We start from the raw sequence: 22,868 nt of genomic DNA, 5'->3' as shown, positions 1-22,868 counted from the left end.
CAGGGTTTCTCTGTGTGGCCCTGGCTGTCCTGTAGCTCACTCTGTAGACCAGGCTGGCCTCGAACTCCCAGAGATCCACCCGTTTCTGCCTCCCGATGGCTGAGATTAAATGCATGTGGCACCACCACCCTTCTCAGAAGGAAGCATTTCCTTGCAGAAAAACTTTCTGTTTTGGAAAGAGGAGCTTGAAACCATGCCACAAAATAGTGAAGGCCAAAATCCAAAACGTGTGTTTAGTCTTCATCTGTTTTAAGTTCTTTCTAGAATGTGGCCCAGGAAGGGTATTCTGCTAGGAATAGTTTGTGGAGAGTAGGTTTGCCACTGGGACTTACACAGAGCGCTGGAGCAGCAAAGAAGCCAGGTAACACTTAATTCTCTATACACAAGCACTGTTAATTCATCCAGCCCGCTTCACAAACACCCACAGCCAACTCCAGCAAACCTGCTGAAGTCATACACCAGCAAGTAACTAGAAGCCAAAGTTTGTTGTTAAATTGAATTACGTGTTTTATGTGTCACTTTGTGAGAAATAAACTGCATGACACATTTACCAGGCCAGAAACTGCAGAAATACTTACAGTTTTTGCATGCCCCGGATGAAGACTTGAACATGTCTTGATTCTGTGGCAGGAGATTTTCCACCCAGAGGGTCACAGATGGGATTTTCCACGGTAAATGTAGGTTATCATAAAATAGGTGGGCTGATTCTGCCTGGGTGATTGTCTCCGTAGCTCAGGCACAGAGACAATGGCAAGCCCCTGGAGGGACTTATTTTAAAATGTCTGTTCTTCTTTTCTCTGAGGGAGGAAGGAGGAATGTCACCATGCTCTTAGAACTGCCAGGGTCGGTCCCTTATATCATCTCCCTCCTCCAGGTCACTTGCAGGGACACAGAACACAAGAAAACAATCCCTTGAGTAAGACTGCATCTGTGTGTCCCCTTTAGGAGGTCTTAGCTCAGAGTTACTATGGATTAAATAGATAAATTTCTGTCTGGAAGATGGTTCAGTGGGTAAAGGCACTTGCTTTGAAAGCCTGCTACCCTGTGTTCAAGCCCTGGAACCCACTTAAATGTGGACAGCAGAAAACCAAGCCCTGAGTGTTCAGACCTCTACACAGCAGCACATGTAAACTGAGTTCTTTCAAACTGATGAGCTGGAGGATGGATCCTCAGCAAACCTAGGAAGCAAGGCTCAAATCACAGACGAAGAAAGCTCAGACCTCCTTGGACCACTGGAGACAACGGCCTGTGAGCTCTTGAGAGAGAAGCTGGACTGTTTTGCCCCAGGGCTCGTGGAAGTGGTTTCTTCCCTTGCAAAAGGAAGGGTCTTAGGGGGCAAACCTCACAGGGGACAGTGTGCCTAGACAGGTGGCAGTTGGGGAGATGGTCCTGACTCTCCTTTCTACTTAACTTACTTAGGAAATGCATTTGCTACAAGTGTTTATTAATTTGTAAAACAATTGCTGTGGACTATCTCTCTACCTGTAAGTGGTTGGTAAGGTACAAGCATGTATTAAGCACAAGCCAAGTCTTCAAGCATTTTACAGGAGAGAGAGAAATAAACAGTTGACAGCTATAATAGATATAGGACAACCTAGTGTGAGAACTCAGAGCAGCCCACACCAGTCACAGAGCCAGATAGACATCTGAAGAAAAAAAAAAGTGTCAGGAGTGCCTCCAGCTTCGATTAGCAGAAAATCTAATTTACGGTGCTTTTAACACATCACAGCAATGCTGGAGGTGAGCAGCCGCTAGATTTAATAGCAGGCTAACAACACCACCACCAGGCTGAAATCTTCTTGAAACTTCTTGACGTTTCTCTCATCTTTGTTGGACGATTGGTTGGGAAAGGCTGCCCCAGTTTCCAGCACCATGTCAGGGAGTCCTGAGGATGAACTGAGCCTGCTGTGCCTCTTCTAAAGGGAAAAAAAAATGATAGATCATTCAGATGGATACCTGTGGATTTGCAGGTATCCATCTATAAGCATTCTCCATTCCATATTGCATCTTGAACAAATACCCTTTCTCCTTGTTGCTGATTTAGCTTTTGGACTATTACCTTTATATTTATACATTTTTTTTCTCTGTACTCCCTCTGATAGGATTGTTTAATAATGCCTCAAAAAAATTAACTCATTTGTTAATAACATTTTTCATTGTACTTTTCTAACACATACTAAACTAATACTTTTTTTTTTTTTTAAATCACCCAGCATGCCAATTAGATTATTTGGCATATCCACGGACAAACTCTCAGGAGGCATTATCCCGACCAATCTGCTGGTGAGTTGTTCTGTCAGTCCTCCAAAGTAGGAGACATAACTCTATTACCATTCATAAAGGAGTCGGAGAGCCCCAACTTGAAGCATTAAGTCTGTTCCCTGAACTCAGAAAACGCACGATTAAAGGAAATGCCCAGCAGTGACCAAGACTCTCTTTTTTTTTTTCCCTTTCTCTCAGCAGTGAGATAAAATTATATTGTTCACAAGTTTCCCATAATGCATTTCATTTGCCACTGTGCCTGGGGAAATGATTGCTTATAAAACTGTTGGATCGCTTATAACTAGAGCCAGCTGAACTTCATTGACACCAAAATAAAAAACAAGGGGAAAAAAAATCCAAACATTTCATTACTGATATTTGTGTCTGAGAGTTCAATTAAAACAGAAAACAATTTGCACACAGCCAGAGGTTTGGCAATGGCTTCATATTTTCACACAGAAAGCTGGGGGCTGGGAGCAGGGGTAAGAAGGAAGGAAAGAAAAGACATTTATGTTGGATTATGGAAAGCCTCAGCAATTATTAGGTCTAAACATCATTTCTTTACATAAGTTTTCTTTCTCATTTGCATCTCTATCCCGTGAATATATCATCAAAAAAACCAAAAACATTTGAAGGCTGTATGTAAGGATGTGTGCTATAACCTAGCACTGAGGAAGCCACAGTAGGGGATTACAGGTCGAGCCTGGGCTGCCTGTGTGGATCCTGTCTCAAAAACAATGTTTTCAAACAATCTGTTAAATAACCAAATGTGTTTAAATGGATGGACAGAGATGAAAGATAGAAAGATAGATAGATAGATAGATAGATAGATAGATAGACAGACACGCAGATAGATAGCTGATAACTAAGCAAGTACCCAAACTTTAGAAAGAGAAAAATAAACGTATCAAACGCACAAGGATCCAGAATTGAGTTCAGTATATTCTTTTTCATCGGACTGTGTGCTTGCTGGTGACAGGCTGAATTTGGCTTCAGCCTCCCAGCAGCCCAAACAAAAGCAGCAGCCCAAGCAGGGCCCGAATATCCACAACAGGACAGGAGGACCTCGCTTGCAGTCAGAAGGCCCTGCATTTCAATCCCAGCTGCGCAGCACAGAGGGAAAGCCATTGAACTTTCTAAGCCTCAATTTCCTCTTCTAGAAGATGGGAACGATCACACCTCCCCTCAGTTATGAGCTATTCAAGTCTGTGGAGGAACACCTGGCATTCGACAAACATGTAATCCGAGCAACCACTTAAACAGCTCACGCTAGCCATTGAATAGGAAAGAAAAGAGGTGTGTGGGGACCAGCCGACACCAGCAAAACTGCGAAGAAAGTCAAGTTAAGAGAAGATGAAGATCCTACACGCTTTCTCTGGCAACACTTAAGTTTTACATCAATTATTGTAACAAATAAGTAAATAAAGTGGTTCACACATAGAGGTCTGGCAATGGCTTCAGACTTCAACAGAGAGCACCTGGTTTGTCTGCGCGTGTCCCAATGCACACGTATGTGTGATGGTTGGAATTTAGTAGTCTCTAGACTAGAAGTAATTTGTTTCTTCACAGATTTGCCCAGGTGGCTTCAGTATTGGCCTTCCTTTGTATTTTCTTTAAGAACAAACTGAACTTCCTGGATGTGTATCTCTGTCCCCAGATCCCCACACATCAATGGAGACAGACAACAGCTTTCTTTGTTGGGGGAGGCAGGTGAGTCTATTGGACCAGATTAACGAACACTAATGGATCAAACAGTAACCAAGGAAGTAGGTGGCAGATTTCCCCAAATGGATCTCCCCAGAGGGCCAAAGACTTCACACACATCTGGTCCTGTCAGCAGGCTCCAGTGTCTCATTCCACCTCTGCAAGTCTCCAGTTGCTGAACCATGATGGGTTTTCCACGCCTCACCTCTGCCTGTGTGAGCTCGCAAAGCTGAAGTATTTAGAACCGTTTGAATCCATTAAAAAAATGATGTGCACCTGGGACAGTTAACTCTGCTGCCTGGGACACTCAGCTCTGGATCCCACACTGTGCTATTTCCCGAACTCAGTGGACAAAAGCCTGCTAGGAAGGACACACCTAGCTGTCCCTGAGGTCTGGAAACAATAAAATCATGTTCAGTCCTCACTTGTGCCTCGTTTTACCGGCAGCACAGCCATAGCCCTGCCCCCTCCAATGTTAGCATCCCTTGGAGCCCATAAGACATATTGACTAGAGAGGGGAAATTTCAGAGACCAAAATTGCCATCTTTCTCAGAAAGCTGCACTATTTTTATCTAGAACTAGCTTGAAATGCTCCAAAAAGAACATAAAGTAGAATAACAACGAACTAAAAATGTCCTCTACTCAATGACTTAGGATCGCTTAGGAAAGCAATACGTCTGGCTGGGAAGAACATCACTGGACCTGAGAAGACAGCAACATGAAAAGAATACATTCTTATCAAAAAAGTGAGAAAACAATAGGCGAGGGGCTGGGAAGATGGCTCAGTGGCCATGTGCTTGCTATACAAGAATGAGGACCTGAGTTTGTATTCCCGGTACAACAGGTGGTGGTGTGCATCTGTAACCCCAACACTGGGAAGCAAAGAGAGACAATTCCTGGGGCCTCACTGGCCAGCCAGCCTAGCTGAATCACCAAGTTCCCGGTTCAAGATTGAAGAAGAACCCCAATCTTGACCTGCTTCCATGTGGGTGCACACATACACATAGAATCCTTTTTTAAAATGATAGTCATGGCTCTCGAAGAACACAAAGGTTAATGAAGAAAAAGGCACCAGCACAATCGTAGCATCGTGCAATGCCTACTCTATGTGAAGCTGGCAAACTGGTCCAGAAGTACAGAACAAAGGCCCAAGTCGCAGATGTTCCGACCCACATGTCCAAGAGAAGGCTGGACAGTGCAGAGTGTGATAACCAGCCTGGCTCAATATGTCAAACGTCCAGGTTTAGCTGGCCACTTTCTGTGACCCTGTGAGAAATCAGTCTCACCTGTCCCTTTTGCAAACAAAGCCCAGAAGGTGATCAGACCACAGACTCTCCCCCAAAGGACTTTGGCCACTCGATTTGTTTCCTTGAGTCCACTCCACACCCTTGAGACCCTCATCTGTCCAGGAAGACTTCTGGCAGGCTCTTCCCATAAGGATGAAATGTCACAGTCAATTTTTTTAAGCTGAAAGAAAAAAAAAGTCTTTATAGCAGATTTTATGAGCACAGGCACATGTCCTGCAGGATCAGATGGAAGGTCCATTTGAAGAGACGTTTTCATTTAGACTAGAGAAAAGCCCTAGGGAAGTCAGTGCAGAAATTGGACCCCCAGAGACAAACCGGTGTCTGAACGTTTGAGCCTTTCCAACCAGCTGCAGTTCTTCTGCTATACAGCTGTATCTCGTGCCTACTGGGTTGTCAAGGTTTTACACAGAAAAAGGTGTATAAGCTGGAGTCACCGACATGTGGCATGACATACCACAGACAGCTGATCAGTGTGCAAGGCATAGCCCAGGTGCCAAAGGTACATGGAGAGGCCCCGACTCCTAGTAAGCTGTCAAAGTTTCCAGCCTACAAGTAACCCACAAGAGATCCCCAAGTACAGCCCCTTCCAACTCTGATCACCACACGGAATTCATCAGAGGATAATCAAAACAGAAACTGGCCTGTTCTCCACAGAAAGACAAAGTTGTAAAGTAACACTTGAAAAGAGTTCTCCTCCATTCTGGAGCTGCCTATGATGGCCAGTCTTTGGTGTCATCTCAATGGGAGGATGCTTCCAGAGAGGCTCGCTTACTGTGGGGGAAGGACCCACCCTGACCCCCGCGCCACCTCCCCTTTGTCAGGTATTTGGTCAGAGTAACAAGAGAGCTAGCTAGTCCATGTCCCATTGAAAGACCCCCGGAGAGGTCTCCCTTCAGGAGAGACCCCCGGCTCAATGAGCACGCAGCGACCACCGATCAGATGCAACAGCACGAGGTTTATTCAAACACAGGTACCTGGGGCAACAAAGCCTCTCGGAAGACCAGCGCGCCTCTGGGTTGGTGGGATGGGTTTTTATAGCAAGAAGCGCGGGAAAGCATTAGTCAAAGGGTTCTGATTGGATAGTTTAAACAAGGCGCGAATGGTTACAAAGCTCTGATTGGACAATTCAAGTGAGGCGCGAATAGTCAAAGGGTTCTGATTGGATAGTTTAAACAGGGCGCGAATGGTTCTGATTGGACAATTCAAGTGAGGCGCGAATATATAAGCATAAATCAAATGGGGCGTGGATTCAGGCTCAGGGCGGTTTGTGGGTTTCCTTGGTAACCAGATATGTGTGTCGACTCAACCCCTATCTAGAATTCCAGCTGCTCTGGTTGCCTTCTAGCTGAATTCCTTTGTTCCCCTACGTGCCTCACAAGCTAGGGGGTTTGCACAACAGGGCAATGCTTATCGGCTATCTGGGCTGCGGTGGGGCCATTCTATTTCCTGGAACTGTCTTTTGTTCCCTTATAAGCCTTGCAAACATAGCATTCCTATAGGGGTGCCGGGGGGTCTTTCACCATAAATAAACAGAATTTAGACTGGTGTCTCGAATGGTGCCAGTTGCTGTGTTTCCCTCAGCCCCCAGGCCCTCCCAGCAGCTCCCAAAGTGTGGACAACTATAACTGTTCTTTACTCTCAAGACATAAGGCACCACGGGAATAGTATTGGCAGGCCCATAAGTCTCATAAACAGCATTGGTCCCACAGTAGACAGAGCCCAGAGATGGGAGACCAGAGCCTAGAACAGCCAGAGGCCTGGCAGCTAAGCCAGCGATGTTGGGAAAACAGTCGGGGCTCAGGTTTAGGGACATTAGCAAGGACAATTAAAGGACACAGAAAGCAACTTGTCCTAGAAGCCTCGGGCAGTGACAGCTCCAGCACCTCACCTAGAAAGGGCCCTCGGGCAGCAGAGATATTTGGAGACCACAGCAGGCTGCACTTTGTACAACATTCTATGAGGAATTGAGAACAGGCTGGCCATCCACATCCAAAACAAATGAGAGAGCAATGGAGATTCCAGGAAAGGGGCATGCATGCTCAGACTTCTCAAAATAGGCACTGAAGGTCAGCTTAGCCACAGGACCCAGAAGTTCAAGGCAGTCAGTGTTTTCTGAGGTCATCCCCAAGCAGAACAGAGGATTTAGAAACCGAGATGCATTGTGGGAGGCTGAGGCTGGGAAAGTCAACTGCAGGTGTCCTGGCTTAGCCCACAGAAGCAAGGAACAGGGAAGCCTGTGGTAATTTCCAGCACAGTGCAGCACCTTGGCCTCAGCCATCAGCAGAGTGACAAGGGGACAAGTCTCCTCAAGGATGTCTGGATGTGAGGAGGGCCTTTGCTGGCTCTGCTTAATTGCTTCCGGTCTCCAGGCTGAATTGGTCTGGGAAGGGGGCAGGGCCCTGGCTGCAGGTGGGAAACCTGTGTGGCCAGCTGTGGTGTGTTGGAGAAGCTGAGTCAGGGGAAATGGGGGGGTTGGGTAGGAGGGGCATTCAGAATGCTGAAATCAATCCTTCCATGTCCTGGGGAAGGAGACGGCCACTGAATGGGGGGAAGCAATGTCCTCCCCTCTGGCTTTATTTTCCTTTCTTTCTCTTCCCTCCCAGGCAAGCAGATCCAAGCAGGATGAGCGTCTGGAGGAGGAAGAAATGAAAACAAACCGCGGGAGGTCATGTCCTGTTTGAAGCATCAACAAACTGAGAGGGTAGAGCGCTCACCCTGCTGCAGGCACCCTGCGGCTGTGATCTGGGGTGGAAGGGATTGCATAGGTCCCGTCCTCCCATTCCCAGGTGCTGAAGCTCAACCTTTCTCCATCCTTTGAAGAAATGACCACTTGGACTGCAGAAAGCACGGGGTTCTTTTACTGCATTTCTTCACAGCCTTATCCTAAGATCCAGTGTTTGGGGTCCTTTTATCTTTGACATATTTGCTTAGTGCATTAAGAGAAGACCCCCAGCAGCATGTAGTACCAGTCCTGGAGCAAAGAGAACCATAGGTCCCCAACCACCTACCAGCTCCAATTGATAGTTGCCTGACAGCCTAAGAAAGATAACCAATTTTTTTTTTCTTTTTGAGGCAAGGTCTCACTATGTAGCCCTGTCTGGCCTGGAACTCACTATATTCGATATGTAGACCAGGCTGGTCGTGAAACTCACAGATATCTGCCTACATCTGCTCAAGAGTGCTGGGATATTTTTTTTTTTCTCCAAATGACATTATTTCATTCTTGTTTGTGTTAGAATAGTGTTCCATTGTGTTTTTACAGAATGTCTTCTTCGTCCATTCATCTGTGAGTTCCAGTCGACTGCAGTACACGTGTCCATAGTCTCTTCTAAAGACCGAATTAGGACTGAACTTGGAGTGACAGACAGTAACATGGGTAGCTGAGGAAAATAGGCTAAACTATCTTTTGACGTCAGAACAGTTTCCTAGACGTGGCAATCTTTCATAGGGTTGGGTGGACAGTCACCAGACGGTTAGTAAGAACCACGCAGACATCAGAGTGAAAGGATGTCCTACTCTGAGGTGCCTGTGACAGGCAGGACCTATGAGGTCAAAGATGCCCTGGGCTGCTTGTCATCCAGTTCACCCTTGCACCGGCTGGCCCAGTGCCTTAGCTCCGGTTCAAGAATGTGACTGTGGTCCCCTCAGGACTTTGGGCTCTCATCAATGCCCTTGGCTACCTAATTAACTAATGAGCCCAGTTACTCTGAGATCTGCTCAAAAAACAAAAACAAAACAAAACAAAAAATCCCACTCTTTAACAACATGAATTCTGTGTGTTAATATGATTAAGTGTGATGTTTCCATAGGTTTACATGGTGTTCACTGATTAAATCCTTTTTTTTTCCATCCCACCATTCCCAGTCTCTAGAATATAATTATATAATACAATATAATTCCACTTTCAAAGGGTCAGATCTGTCCTTGAGAGATTAGATCAGCTCAAAAAAGTCAGCTCCCCCATAGTGGACACTCAATCAACACTTCCCGAAAGAAAACAGGGAAATAAAGAAATAGGCCTCAAAGGTTGAGTGCTTGGCAGGAAGCCAAGGCAAAACCCCTCCAGGCCATACTCCCTTGCACAGCCTGGGAGATCCTTCAGGACTTTCTTCAGCTCGTAGTCACCCTGCACAGTTCCTAGACAAGCATACTCCAGCTTTTTCTGACACTACCAGCACAAATGGAACCAGATCTTAGGGAGAGGACCCTTCAGCTTCAGGAAACAATAGAACACAACAAGCAGCTGAGGAACGGTGTGGCTCGAAGCAGGAAAGCAATGCTCCTAGCTTGGCCTTGAAGGACGAAGAAACAGTCTGGCTCTCAGACAGGCGTGGACATGGTGGGACCCAGAGAGAAGGTGAGAACACTTCTGGGCATGGCAGTGAACATCTTTAATACCAGCCTTCTGGGAGGTAGAGGCAGGAGGATCTCAAGTTCACGGTTATTCTGTTCCGTAGTAACTTTGAGGCCAGCCTGGGTTACAATACGAGGTGCTGAGTCAAATACAAAACAGCGAGAACACTCAGACCACATGGTTTAGGGTTTGAAGTGTGAGAACATGGTACGAGAGACTAAGAGACTGATCACACCTCACTGTCTATTGCAAGTTCATGGAGCAGAAACAGGCCTAAGGAGACTGATGTGGGAATAGTGCATGTAGTCAAGGAAACAGAAGAACTGGAAGTGATCAACGCAGAGAGTGGTGGACAGGGGTACTGAGCCCACACTTAATTTCTTGAAGCACACCCTTTTTTCCCCTCCCATAAGTCTAATATAAATCCTTTCACTAATGAGGGCAGTATCTTAAGTGTGGGAAATACAGCTACTGGGTTGGACACATGGAAGATGGTCTGAGAAGCAGAGAAAAGTGAAGAGATGTCTCTGTACAAATACAAACCAAAAATTACCAGCCAGAAACTCTTCCATGAAAACCCAGCTTACCCAGAAAAGTCTTATCTTTAAATTTACAGATTAGAAAGTTGTATACTTTAAAAATATATGCCTTTATTTATGGTACCAAAGGCTGAGCCGAAGGCCTCCTGAACGCTACGCCACACTAGCTCCTCCACTGAGCTATATCCCAAGCTTCTTTTTACCTTGTACTGTTAAGCCAGGGTCTCACTAAGTTGCTGGGGTAACCTTGAACTCACTTTGTAACCCAAGTAGGCCTGAAACTTTTGATCCTCCTGCCTCAGTATTCTGAATAGCTGGGATTTCAGGCTTGGGTCACCAAACCCTATGTTTGATATTTTTAAAGCCCAAACCAAAAGGAGTCAGTCCCCTGTCTTCCCTAGGACCACCAGAGGTCTTTTGCTAAGAAAAATAACTCCTCACTGCATTCTGAATGGCCTGGGAGGGTCTGGATTCAAGCAACCTAGCAAATGTCTCAAGCTCAGAGTTTAGGTTTCATAAAGCAATTCTGACTTAGAGAGTGCATGCCATAAGGGTTGGCTCCATCCATGACTTCCCAGAATAAATACAGGAAACAATCTTATAATTGTGGTCCAGATTTTGTGATAATTCCGGAAATTAAAATCTGCAGTTTCAAAGACGTATAAGACTGTTTCTCAGCTTGATCCACCTTGGCAGAACCACACTGTCAGACAGTTCTACACCTAGGTAAACAATTCCAGTTCACAGCAAAGTAAAACAGTGACCTATTTTTAGAGACCAAGGGTTTCAGTGTTTTACCATTCCGGAAATAAACATCGCCGCTGCTCCTTCTGTTTCAGTGGGGACAGCTGTCCGGGTGGGGACGTAAACATCCCTTGGCCATGTTGTGAATCCAAACACAACAATGTAGGGCTGGTGTGTGAGAACCAGGAAACAAAGCTGACTCCAATCTCACAAGAACCAACCTAGTCTCATTATCTAATCTGAATGAAGCAAGACCTACCAGATGATAACATCCTTGGATCTCTTGGAAGTCAGCCCTCTCTATCAATCCACACTTCTACTACAAGTGCATAAATTCTACTGAAACTCATTATTACTGGGTTTGTTGGTTTGTTTGCACTTTCTATGTTTTATGGTATTTTGACAGGTAAGGGATCAAGGGAGACTACCCTCCTACCTAATTTCCAAGATAATCCACCAGCTTTAAATGGGGGCTCCACCCTCCAGACCAAAAACCCTTCCAAAGGCCAGATACCATCACACTGGAGATAAGGGCTCAGCATAGAAAACTGTACCTTACTCATTCCTCAGGGAATTAAGTGATATAAATCTTCTTTTGATGACATTGGCTTCTGACAAATGTCATCAATAAATCCTGTCTATTAGAAACCCACGTATACAGAGCACTTGCCTATGTAGAACGTCAGGACAAACCATGTCTCTGGCACCAGTATCTTTGTGCTCTAGCTTTCCTTGTTTTTAAAGCGTGCCTCTTCTGACTTCTCACACCTATAGACCTAGGCATCTTTACCTTTCTTCTAGACCACTTTGGTGGCTCTGACTGGGCCTAGACTCTCATATGGGGTAACCAGTGACTACTTGCAAGTTAAATTTAGTCCACAAACTATCATCTTATTACATTGTAGTTGCTTATTTGTCTATGTTTATTGTTTTGTGTGGTTGGGTGTCAAACCCAGGTCCTTGGATATGCTAGGCAGGAGCTGTGCCAGTGAGCTAAATCCTCAGCCCGGTTTGTTTGTTTGCTTTGTTTTTGCAGACTAGAAACATTGTAAATTCCAACAAAAAATTCTCATAATCTGGAGTCTGACATTTCTTGTAGAATAAACAAAAAAGTTTAAAGTGCATCTCTTAGTCAATAAAATCCATTAAAAAGCAATATTGTGCTTCTCTCTCTCTCTCTCTCTCTCTGTCTGTCTGTCTCTCTCTCTTTTGGTTTTTCGAGACAGGGTTTCTCTGTGTAGCTTTGCACCTTTCCTGAAACTCACTTGGTAGCCCAGGCTGGCCTTGAACTCACAGAGATCCCCCTGGCTCTGCCTCCCAAGTGCTGGGATTAAAGGTGTGTGCCGCCCAGCTCTGTGCTTCACTTTTTTTAAAAAAATATTTATTTATTTATTTATTTATTTATTTATTTATTATGTACATAGCATGTATGACTTCAGGCCAGAAGAGGGCACCAGATCTCATTACAGATGGTTGTGAGCCACCATGTGGTTGCTGGGAATTGAACTCAGGACCTCTGGAAGAGCAGTCGGTGCTCTTAACCTCTGAGCCATCTCTCCAGCCTCTGTGCTTCACTTCTATGGAGAGAAGGAGTGAGGTCAGATATTCAGCCTGGACCTGAAGGAAGAGGAGGCCAAAAAGAGAGAGGTATGATTAAGGGGGGGTGCCTGAACTAGGAGACTGTCAGAGTTCCAAACTAGAATGCCAGAGGCTATGTGTAAGGGGTCCATTTGTTCTAATTAGGGAATTTTTAAACCTTTAAAGAACTTTCTGAACCACACCACCTTTCATACTTTATTAGTAACAGGATAATGGTATAAAAAAAAAACCCAAAACAAAAACAAACAAACAAACAAAACCAGAGCAGTCTAATGCAAAGGAAGTCCTGATATTCACTTTATGCTATTCAAGGAAATTGAAGGCAAGCTAATCCTTATAACCAACTTATGGCTATGATTTCTTTTTTGCATTTCAAGTCAAGGGTTCTGTTTCTAGACTTGGCTGTCCTGGAAGTCACAATATAAAACCCAGGCTGGCCTCAAACTCACAGTGTAGCTGAAGTTTTCCTGTGTCCACCCAGCTCCTGTAGCTGCTCAGTAAACACACAGAGGCTTGTATTAATTAAAACTGTATTATAGTGATATTTTATTTGTGCTGAAATGTGATTTTATTTGTATGTTAATAAAGTTGCCTGGAGATCAGAACTAAGAGCTAGCCATTTAGCAGAAGTCCGGCGGTGGTGGCACATGCCCTTAATCAAATCACATGGCAGGCAGAGTCTCTGTGTGTTCAAGGACACAGCCAAGCGGTGACCCGAACCTTTAATCTCAGTACAAACCATAGAGACCTGGAGGTCTGTATAGACAGGCAGTGACAAGAAAGTCATGTGGTTGGTTTTAGAGCCAATGAGAAGGCAGAACAGAAAGGCAATAAAAAGACAGGACACAGGAAGAAGGTCTCTCTCAGGGGAAGGACAGCAGTGAGTGGACAGATAAGGTGGTCTTAGCTCTTGGCTACTGCTTAATCTTTGGGCTTTTAACTCTTTATTTGGCTCTGTGTTTCTTATTTAATAAGACCATTTAGAATTACATCTATACTGTATGGCCTAATGGCTCAGGCTTCTTGCTAGCTAGATCTTACATCTTAAATTAACCCACTTCTATAAATCTATACCTTGCCATATGGCTTGTGGCTTACCGGTATCTTTACATCTTGCTTCCTCCGTGTCTGGCTGGCAACTCCTGAATCAGCCTTCCTCTTCCCAGAATTCTCCTCTCTCTTTGTCCCGCCTATACTTCCTGCCTGGCTACTGGCCAATCAGCACTTTATTTGTTAACCAATCAGAGCAACACATTCACAGCATCTAGAGAGATATCCACAGCATCACAGAGATTGCCTGCCTCTGCCTCTGCCTCTGCCTCTTGAGTGTTGTGATTATTAAAGGTGTGTGCCACTATTCCTGGCTTAATGCCATGATTCTTATTATCTTGAATATCTAAAATTTTACAAAGGCCGACAAAAAAAAAAAAAAGAAAGAAAAAGAAAAAGAAAAAAGAAAAGAAATAAAAGGATTGGTGAGGGAGTGGGGAAATGTGTAAAATCAATCACATTATGAGAGCACTGAACTATTTTCCTGTGAATGGCATTGTTCACAAAATTAGGTTTAAATGCCTTGGAACCACCATAATAAAGAGATTTTTACATGGAAATCTAGGTTCCTAGTCTCTCTTATTTACCACAGAAATCATCAACACTTCCCTAGAGGAACCACTAAACATCTCTTGAGAGGTGGAACCTAATGCCTCCCCAAAGGACCCACTAAACGCCTTCTAGAGCAGTGGTCCTCAGCCTTCCTAATGCTGTGATCCTTTAATACAGTACTCATGTTGTGGTGACCCCCCAACCATAAAATTACTTTCATTGCTACTTCATAATTGTAATTTTGCTACTGTTATGAATCATGATGTAAATATCTGTGTTTTCTGATGACCCCTGTGAAAGGGTCATTCAACAATGCCCAAGGGGGTCACAACCCACAGGTTGAGAGACACCATACTGGAGGACCAAATAGACACCATCCCAAAAGAACCACCAAAGCTTTCCCACCAGACATCTCTCACAGGAACCAAACATCTCAGAGAAACTGTAAAACGCCTCCTGAGAGGAACCATCAACTATCTTCCCCAGAAGAGCCACCAAACACTACCTCAGAAGAACAACTAAATGTTATGTGATATTTTGATTGAATTCTGACAATAAAGTTTGCTTTGTATCAGAGGGCAGAGCTAGCCACTAGCTGGCCAAAATTAACTAGAGAAGTTTTGGAGGACTGAGGACAGATAGAGAGACAGGAAGTGGTAAGGCAGGGCTTAAAGAGGATCTCAGCCTTTTGGATGGAAGAATGGAAGAGACAGCAGATCACTGGTTGCTTTGCCACCACTTCTTTGATCATTCAGGTTCTTACCCCCATATCTAACTACTGATTATTTTATTGATAAAGAATAATTAGATAAACGAATCAACTTAATATCTCCCCAAAAGAACACCAAACACCTTTACAAAGAAATACCAAAGAACTTATCAGAGGACCCACCCAACATCCTGTGGAAGTCATTTTTATGTTGCTGATATAAAATATGGACTAAAACCAAGTTGAGGGGAGGAAGGGGTTTATTTGCCTTATAGTTACAGCCTTATTGAAAGAAGCCGAGATAGGAATTGTAGAGACCACAGAGGAACATTGCTTACTGGCCTTCCAGGTTCACATCCAGCTAACTCTTCTTATACAAAGCAGGCCTACCTGCCTAGGAATGGTAATGCCCTCAGTGGGCTGGACCTTTCTACATCAATGAGAAATCAATAAAACGGCCCACAGTCCAAATGATGGAGGTACTTCTTCAATATAAGTTCCTTCTTCTCAAATATATCAAGTTGACAACCAAGATTAGCCATCACAACTCCAAGAGGAACCACAAAAATGGCTCCCTAAAAGAATGTCAAATATCTCCCTGAGAAAAACCAACCTCTTCTCCAGAGAAACCACCAAAAATCTTCCCAATGGGAGGCAGAGGTGTGGGAAATCTCTGTAAGTTCCAGACCAGTCAGGGCTGCATGGTGAGATTCTGTCTTAAAAAAAAAAATCCCAGAATGCCAAACACCTCCTGAGACAACAACCAAGATGAATACTAAACTCCCAAACACCTTCCCAAAGGAACTTCAGAACACCCCAGAGAAACCACCAAATATTCCACACACCTACAGTGTCCTGACTTCCCCCTCTAGGTCTAGTTTTGGCTTGGTCACACCATTTCCTGCTCCATGCACACTTGGTCACACCATTTCCTGCTCCATGCACACTTGGTCACACCATTTCCTGCTCTATGCACACTTGGTCACACCATTTCCTGCTCCATGCCCAACTTGTTCCTACCTATTCCATCATTCAAGGTCATGCCAAAGGCTGCTTCCTCATGAAAAGATCTTCGTATCTCTAGCTGAAAAATAAAGGCTCCTCTTAATTCCCCTAGTATCTCTCTCACGCTCTTCATCAATTTTTATATGGTGATTTATATGTCTTTGTTTTCTCTACTAAACTGTAAAATGATTAGGAACATTCAGTTTATAGTTCTCAATATACCAACTATAGTAAAATACACTTAGCCTAGATTAATCAAAAAACAAGATTTTTTTTTCCTTTTTAAGATATCTCTTCAAGATTATCTAACAGAATTTAGTGACTTTCTCAAATTCCCCACAAAAGGAGATGAGTCATGGTGGTACAGGTAGGGAAGCAATGTAAAGACAGAAAAGCAGAGCTGTACTGGCTGCTTGTTTTTGCCAACTTGACACAAATAGACCATCTGGGAAGAGGGATCCTCAGTTAAGGAATTATCTTCATCAGACTGGCCAGTGGGCAAGCCTGTGGGGCATTTTCTTGATTAATGATGGGAGGTGGGGCAGCTCAGGGTGGGTGCCAGCCAGGGCAGGTGGTCCTGGGTGCTATAAGAAAGCAGGCTGAGCAAGCCAGTGAGCAGCTCCCCTCCATGGCCTCCACATCAGCTCCTGCCTGCAGGTTCCTGCCTTGAGCGCCTACCCTGTCTTCTCTCAAGGATGGACTATGATTGGACGTTAAGCCAAAAAAACCCTGTCCTCCCCAAGTTGCTGTTGGTTGTAGTGTTTATCAGAAAGCAAAGTAGGGCAGTAACACACCGCAGACAGGGGCCACATTCCAGTGACCGCCGGGACTGGGGGCATTTACAGGGAGTTCACGATCACAGCAGCTGGAAATGGAAACGTAAACTCACATAAGCGGGACATAAACAAAGAAAAGCCGCTCACTGGGAAGAAGGTGGGAATATCCTATCCCTCTAGTGTAGTTAGAGTTTTCCTGCCTGGCCCAGTCAGGACAAATCTCTCTTACCCGCCAGTCCCTCAGTCACTCAGACCCAACCAAGAAAGCACACAGAAACTTACATTGTTTACAAACTGTATGGCCGTGGCAGGCTTCTTGTTATCTACCTTTTCTATCTTAAATTAACCCATTTCTGTTAGTCTATACTTTGCCACATGGCTTGTGGCTTACCGGTGTCTTTACATGTTGCTTTTCATGGCGGTGGCTGGCAGTGTCTCTCTCAGCCTTCTACTTCCCAGAATTCTCTTCTCTCTTCATGGCGGCGGCTGGAGGTGTCTCTCCCAGCCTTCTACTTCCCAGAATTCTCTTCTCTCTTGTCCCGCCTATACTTCCTGCCTGGCCACTAGCCAATCAGAACTTTATTTACACAGAGCGATATCCACAGCACCTTGCAAAAATAGCCATTTGGGCAAGAAACTGTTCTTGCCTGGACTGCTCGATCAACTGGACATGCAGGACCCATAGAAAGGTGACCACTGAACTTTGCTCGACAAATTGGTCCTTCAGGTTCCTGCTTCACAGAGAAAACTGCCAGACATTCTACAAGACACTGAGAGAAGTGACCGAGAGACTCTAGCCCTGTGGGCTGAAGACAAATGCCCCAACTTTACAAAGGAACATTAGGTGACTGTCCAAGCTGCCAGCTGTCTCTGTCTACTCTTGCAAGACTCCTGAAAAATGCTTACATCCTTCTCCCGGTTCTCAGGTAATATTATATCCTTCTGAGGTCTTTGATGTGGTTGAAGATTACCTATCTATCTGAAATATCTCTATGTATATCTAGAAGACTTAACTAACATGGCTACGAGTATGATTATCATAGATGACTAATTATTAATCTATTTTTAATTATCCATTTCAATTTAAAATGAGCTATACAAACATAATACCTTAAACATGATTAGAAATATACACACAGTATAACAAAATTAACTTTAAGTTTGTATCAATAGACTAAAATCTATACCAATGTAAAACATTTTAAACAAGTTGTTGCTCTTTAGAAGTAAGTTCCCTAATCTACCCTTTCATCCTATTATATCTATATCACTCTAGCCATCTAACTTCAGGTCACTAATACAGTTAGGAGAAAATAGAACCTTTATAAGACATTATTCTCTTTGTTTTGGTTTGATTTTTTTCTAGATGGGGTTTCTCTGTGTAGTCCTATCCTGGAAATCCTCACTCTGTAGACCAGGCTGGCCTTCAACTCAAGAGTTCTGCCTCCCTCTGCCAGCCAAGTGCTGGGATCAAAGGTGTGTGCCACCACACCCAGCATAAGATTGTTCATAAGGGAATAATTTACACACACACCTTTGTGCTAGATAATACTATGGTATAATGAATGCTTATATAGGTAAAACAGTTACTGACAAAGGAAAAATAACAATGTGAAAAGAATGCATTACTAACATAGAATAAATTAGAAAAGCTAGCAAAAAGTAACATATGGGGCCAGGGGTTGGATCAGCAGCTTGGGGTGTTTTGCTGCCCAGCCTGATAGCTTGAGTTTGAGCCCCAGATCCCACATAGTTGAAAGAGAGAAGTAAATCCACAGCTAGCCTCTGATCTCTCTCTCTCTCTCTCTCTCTCTCTCTCTCTCTCTCTCTCTCTCTCTCTCACACACACACACACACACACACACACACACACACACAGAACAATAATAATAAATACATAAATATGCAAAAAGATGAATATTTTAGAAATCCACCTTCAGAAGCTAGGGAGATGTCTCATAGCTTAAGATGCTCCTCAGAGGATGTGGATTCCATTCCCAGCATCCACATCCAGCTCACAACCTCCCAAAATTCCAGTTGCATAAACCCTGGCAGGCTCTTCTGACTTCCACAGGCTCCTGAATACATACACATACATACATATACCACATAGAAGAAATGTTTTTGAAGTCAACCTTCAAACATGCTAGTAACTGCATTACAAACCTGTGCTTCTCAGGATTATGGCTTGTCCTCTTCTGGTGTATTTTTGCCTTCTCACTTTTCTAAGGATCTTTGTAGTAATAATAATAAATGACAAATTTTATTTTAAATGTATCTTAAAATATGAAGTGAAATGACATGAGGTACTACTTTATCTATTAGAATGACAGGATGGATCTTTTACTGTTGACAGTATGGTGAAGGCTTACTAAGCACTGTAGTGGAGTCTTCAGAAAAATAAGAGCAATAGGATATGCATAGATTTCTAAGAGGTAATCTAGTATGGAAATTGGCTCACCTGTTTATAGAGACAGGCCTGGATCAGCCATCTGCAAGCCAGAGAGCCAGAACATGAATGATCCCCTCAACACTGCTAAGAAACAGGGAGTTGAGTGATATGACTTCCAGCCTGAGGCCAAAAGACAGAGAGAGAGGCTAGTGTAATTTGTATGGTACAGAGGTTCCAGACCCAGTAGCTCTGATGCTCAAAGGTAGAAGAAAATGAATGTCCTAGCTCAAAAGAAAAAACGTAAATCTTGTTTACTCAAGCTGTTGAAGGATTAGAATAGATTCTAGTCCATCAGATGGTTCTCAACCTGTTGGTCAAAATCCCACGTATCAGATATTTATATTACAATTCACAAGAGTAGCAAAATTACATTTATGAAATAGCAACAAAGCCGGGCAGTGGTGGCACACGCCTTTAATCTCAGAACTTGGGAGGCAGAGTCAGGCGGATCTCTATCAGTTCGAGGCCAGCCTGGGCTACAGAACGAGATCCAGGAGAGGCACCAAAACTACACAGAGAAACCCTGTCTCAAAAACACAGAAAAAACAATGAAATAGCAACAAAATAATTTTATGGTTGGGGTCACCACATGTGGAACTGTGTTAAAGGGTTGGAGAATTAGGAAGTTGAGGACCACTATTCTCAGATGGCATTGGTCCATATTGATGATGTAGGTTTTCTTTATCCAGTCTAACTGCCCCAATGCTAATTTCTTAAGGACAAAAAGCATGATATGAGTTTAAATTTCATATATTCTGACTTGTGACTCTTTGGCTGTAACAGTTTCCCTCCAGGTTCATGTGTTCCGTACAGTTGGTCCCCACCTGGTAGCACCGTTTGGGGGAGGCGGGTAATAAAACTTTCAGGGCTATCCAGCCTTTTGTCGTTGCAATAAGGAGTTGTTATCTATAAGCATGTTGGCCTCATTCATAGCTTTCCTGGGTCACAGGTAGCCTGCAAGGGCGAGTTGGACACACCCACTAGGAGGCGGGGCTGAGCTGCAGGAGGTAGATCACTGTGGAGCCAGCCAGCCTTGAGTGTACTAGCGTGAGCATCCTCAAGCTCCAGCTGCCCAGTGACAAACTGCTCCACTGCCCTGTGCTCCCTTTTGTGATGGACTGTACCTCTCACAGTGTGAGGCTGAATAAACAACTCTCCCTCCCTTACATTGCTTCTATTAGGGATTCGTCACACTGGAACACGCTAGGAAAGAAACTGACAGTATGTACGGGCATTGGACTGGAAAAGGAGCACACAGTTGTTACTCATGATGTGATATGTACACCACTTTCCACATTTATTATGATGAACACATTATCATCATGTGCATATATTTCCTCATACAAAATTCATTCTTCAGAAGTCTGTTTTGTACTCAACTTTCTGGAATATACCTGGTACATCAAAAATACCTCTATTTAAAGGAGTATTTTAAGAATTTTTAGTTCTATGTCTAGCATATAGGTAAATTTTAAGACATTCTCTATGAGTCATATTAATCTTAATGATATCATAAATTTAACATTAAAGCTCCCCAAAATAATATGTAATTATTACTGGAATAAAACTAGAATTTGGTTTATTTGCAGCAAATGTTCATCTTGAATTGAACTTATTCGAAAACCAAGATAATCCTAATTATTCCTTAATGTGCAATGGAGCAGTGATTACTGTTCATAATTACTCCTCAAGGGCATTACAAGGTTCTAAAATGCCTTCTGAACCACCAAAGAAACAAGGCATTAAATTTAGAATACTTCATTGTAAAAATTGTTTAATTGTGCTGAATTCCCTGGAAATTGACCACTCTACATTTGGTGTCTACAGCTGGCTAGTTTGCCAGTCCAAACTGTTGATCAGAATGTCCTATCTTCAGCTCTTTTGCATAAACTGGAGTGTGCTGTGCAATCACCTAAATGTGTCCAGAGAGTGCGCTTTTTACTCCCAGCTAACCCTGAGGGTTCAGGGCCTGGGGGTCACAGGAACAGAGAATTTACTATGGATCTGCTGAAAAGGGAGAGATCTTGCAGGTAATTCAAGACTAAAGTGGCATCCCCTTATCTGCAGGGGCCATGCACCAAGACCAGCACTGGACACTGAAACCATGGGTGAGTTGGGCAGAATGGGTTGTTATTAACTACTAATAAAATAGAACTATTACAACAACTTACCAGCATAAGGATTACATGGCTAACATCTCAAACCCTCATTATACTGTAAACCTTAGCAGGCTCAGCATGAGACCTGCTTTCTTTCCTTACTGAGAACAGTGCCCTGTTTACTTAGGGACTGCTAGCCACAGCTTCTTTTGACATCTCCTGTTGACTGACATCATCATGGCTGTGCTTTGGTGCCATCATTAGATACACAGTGGCAACCTGAACACAAGCACCTTGAATACCAAGACAGCCGACCTGGGCATGGAGAAAGCTCCCAGGAGCCCACTATGCAAGTAGCACAGACAGTGTGGATGGATACAGTGGGCAAAGGATGTTTCACCCACCTCGGGCTGCACTGAGCAGACGCCAGTGAGAGACTTTGTCCAGATGCTCCGTACAGCAGGAAGAAAAGCAGGACTTGTGAATTATTTCTGTCTGGAAACTTCCATTTGATTCTTGAAGCCTTAGGTGACCACAGGCTCCTGAACCTGCAAAAGCAGAGCTTGTTAAAGGGGTACTGCAGGATCTGAGAGTGTCTAAAAGTGTGCGATGATGGATGATGGGCTGTCATATACACTTGTAAAAGGGACTTCAGCACGACTGCTATAGAGAAGGAGGAAGCTAGCTGGGCGGTGGTGGCGCACCTTTAATCCCAGCACTCAGGAGACAGAGACAGGCGGATCTCCGTGAGTTTGAGGCCAGCCTGGTCTACCAAGTGAGTTCCAGGAAAGGCACAAAGCTACACAGGGAAACCCTGTCTTGAAAAACAAAAACAACAACAAACCACATACCCACCCACCCACACCCCCAAAAAAAAGCAAAAAGGAGAAGAAGGAGGAAGAGGAAACCAGAAGGAGGCAGGCACAAGCTCAGTACCGAGCAAGCCCTGCTAGGGGATGTAGGATGCTCTCCACAGAGGAGAACATCACCAGGAGCCACTCTTCAGTGTTCCCTGGTGGGAAAACGATGCATTCTCATCCTGAGAAATGGAGAACGGATGTGGAGGTTCCAGGTTTGGGACGAGCACTCTGAGCAAAGACACTCATGCTGGCCTTTTTGCTGCTTGAACGAGATGGGGAAAAAATGCTGACCAGCACACATAGGAGCCACTGTCAGGAGGGTGCACAACTCTCCTGAGAGTCAGCGTCCCAGGGAGTCGATGAGCAACCAGGACCGCAGCACTGCAGGTGTTTAGACCTACCTGTGGACAGACCATGACAGAGCCGTTCGAATTTAGGTCATTAAGAACAACGACAACATTATAATTTGGTTCTTTATTCACTCAAAGTGCATGAAAAATGCTTGATAGCAACATGTGGCTAGCAGCTACCCTGTCAGATAGTGTGACGTCACCCCAGAAAGTCTTATTGAACTTGTATTGAAGCCAACTGGTAGATGCTGGAGTACAATGCCGGAGCCTAGCACATTTTCAGAGAATATGTAAGAATTCAAAGAACTTGGTGCTTGCCCCTGGCTTCTTTGAGCTTAGACTGTCTCTATCTCTAGGTACACGAATTTACCCTCCTTTAGCTGGGAGATCCTTAGCAAGGAAGTGGGGGGCATATGCTCATATGGGTCAGCACCAAGGACACAGCATTAGGCAGCCCTGTGGACTGCTAATTGGCTTCATAGACCAGAGGGCACAATAACCCATTC

The 22,868-nt window shown here is 44.1% G+C and overlaps 1 long non-coding RNA gene across 1 annotated transcript; it reads right to left on the bottom strand.

The window, feature by feature from the left end:
* Nucleotides 1–49: 49 nt before the first annotated feature.
* LOC118578473 lies at nucleotides 50–21,694 on the bottom strand. Its single transcript, XR_004944262.1, has 3 exons — nucleotides 21,557–21,694; nucleotides 5,253–5,433; nucleotides 50–1,916 (listed from the first exon to the last, which is right to left on the bottom strand). It is a non-coding gene; the product is annotated as an uncharacterized LOC118578473 (long non-coding RNA).
* Between the last annotated feature and the right edge of the window lie 1,174 nt (nucleotides 21,695–22,868).

The sequence above is a fragment of the Onychomys torridus genome, chromosome 2, assembly GCF_903995425.1.
Source record: "Onychomys torridus chromosome 2, mOncTor1.1, whole genome shotgun sequence".
Taxonomy (NCBI): domain Eukaryota; kingdom Metazoa; phylum Chordata; class Mammalia; order Rodentia; family Cricetidae; genus Onychomys; species Onychomys torridus.
The sequence above is the reverse complement of the archived record's forward strand: the minus strand, read 5'-3'. Positions and strand labels throughout refer to the sequence as shown.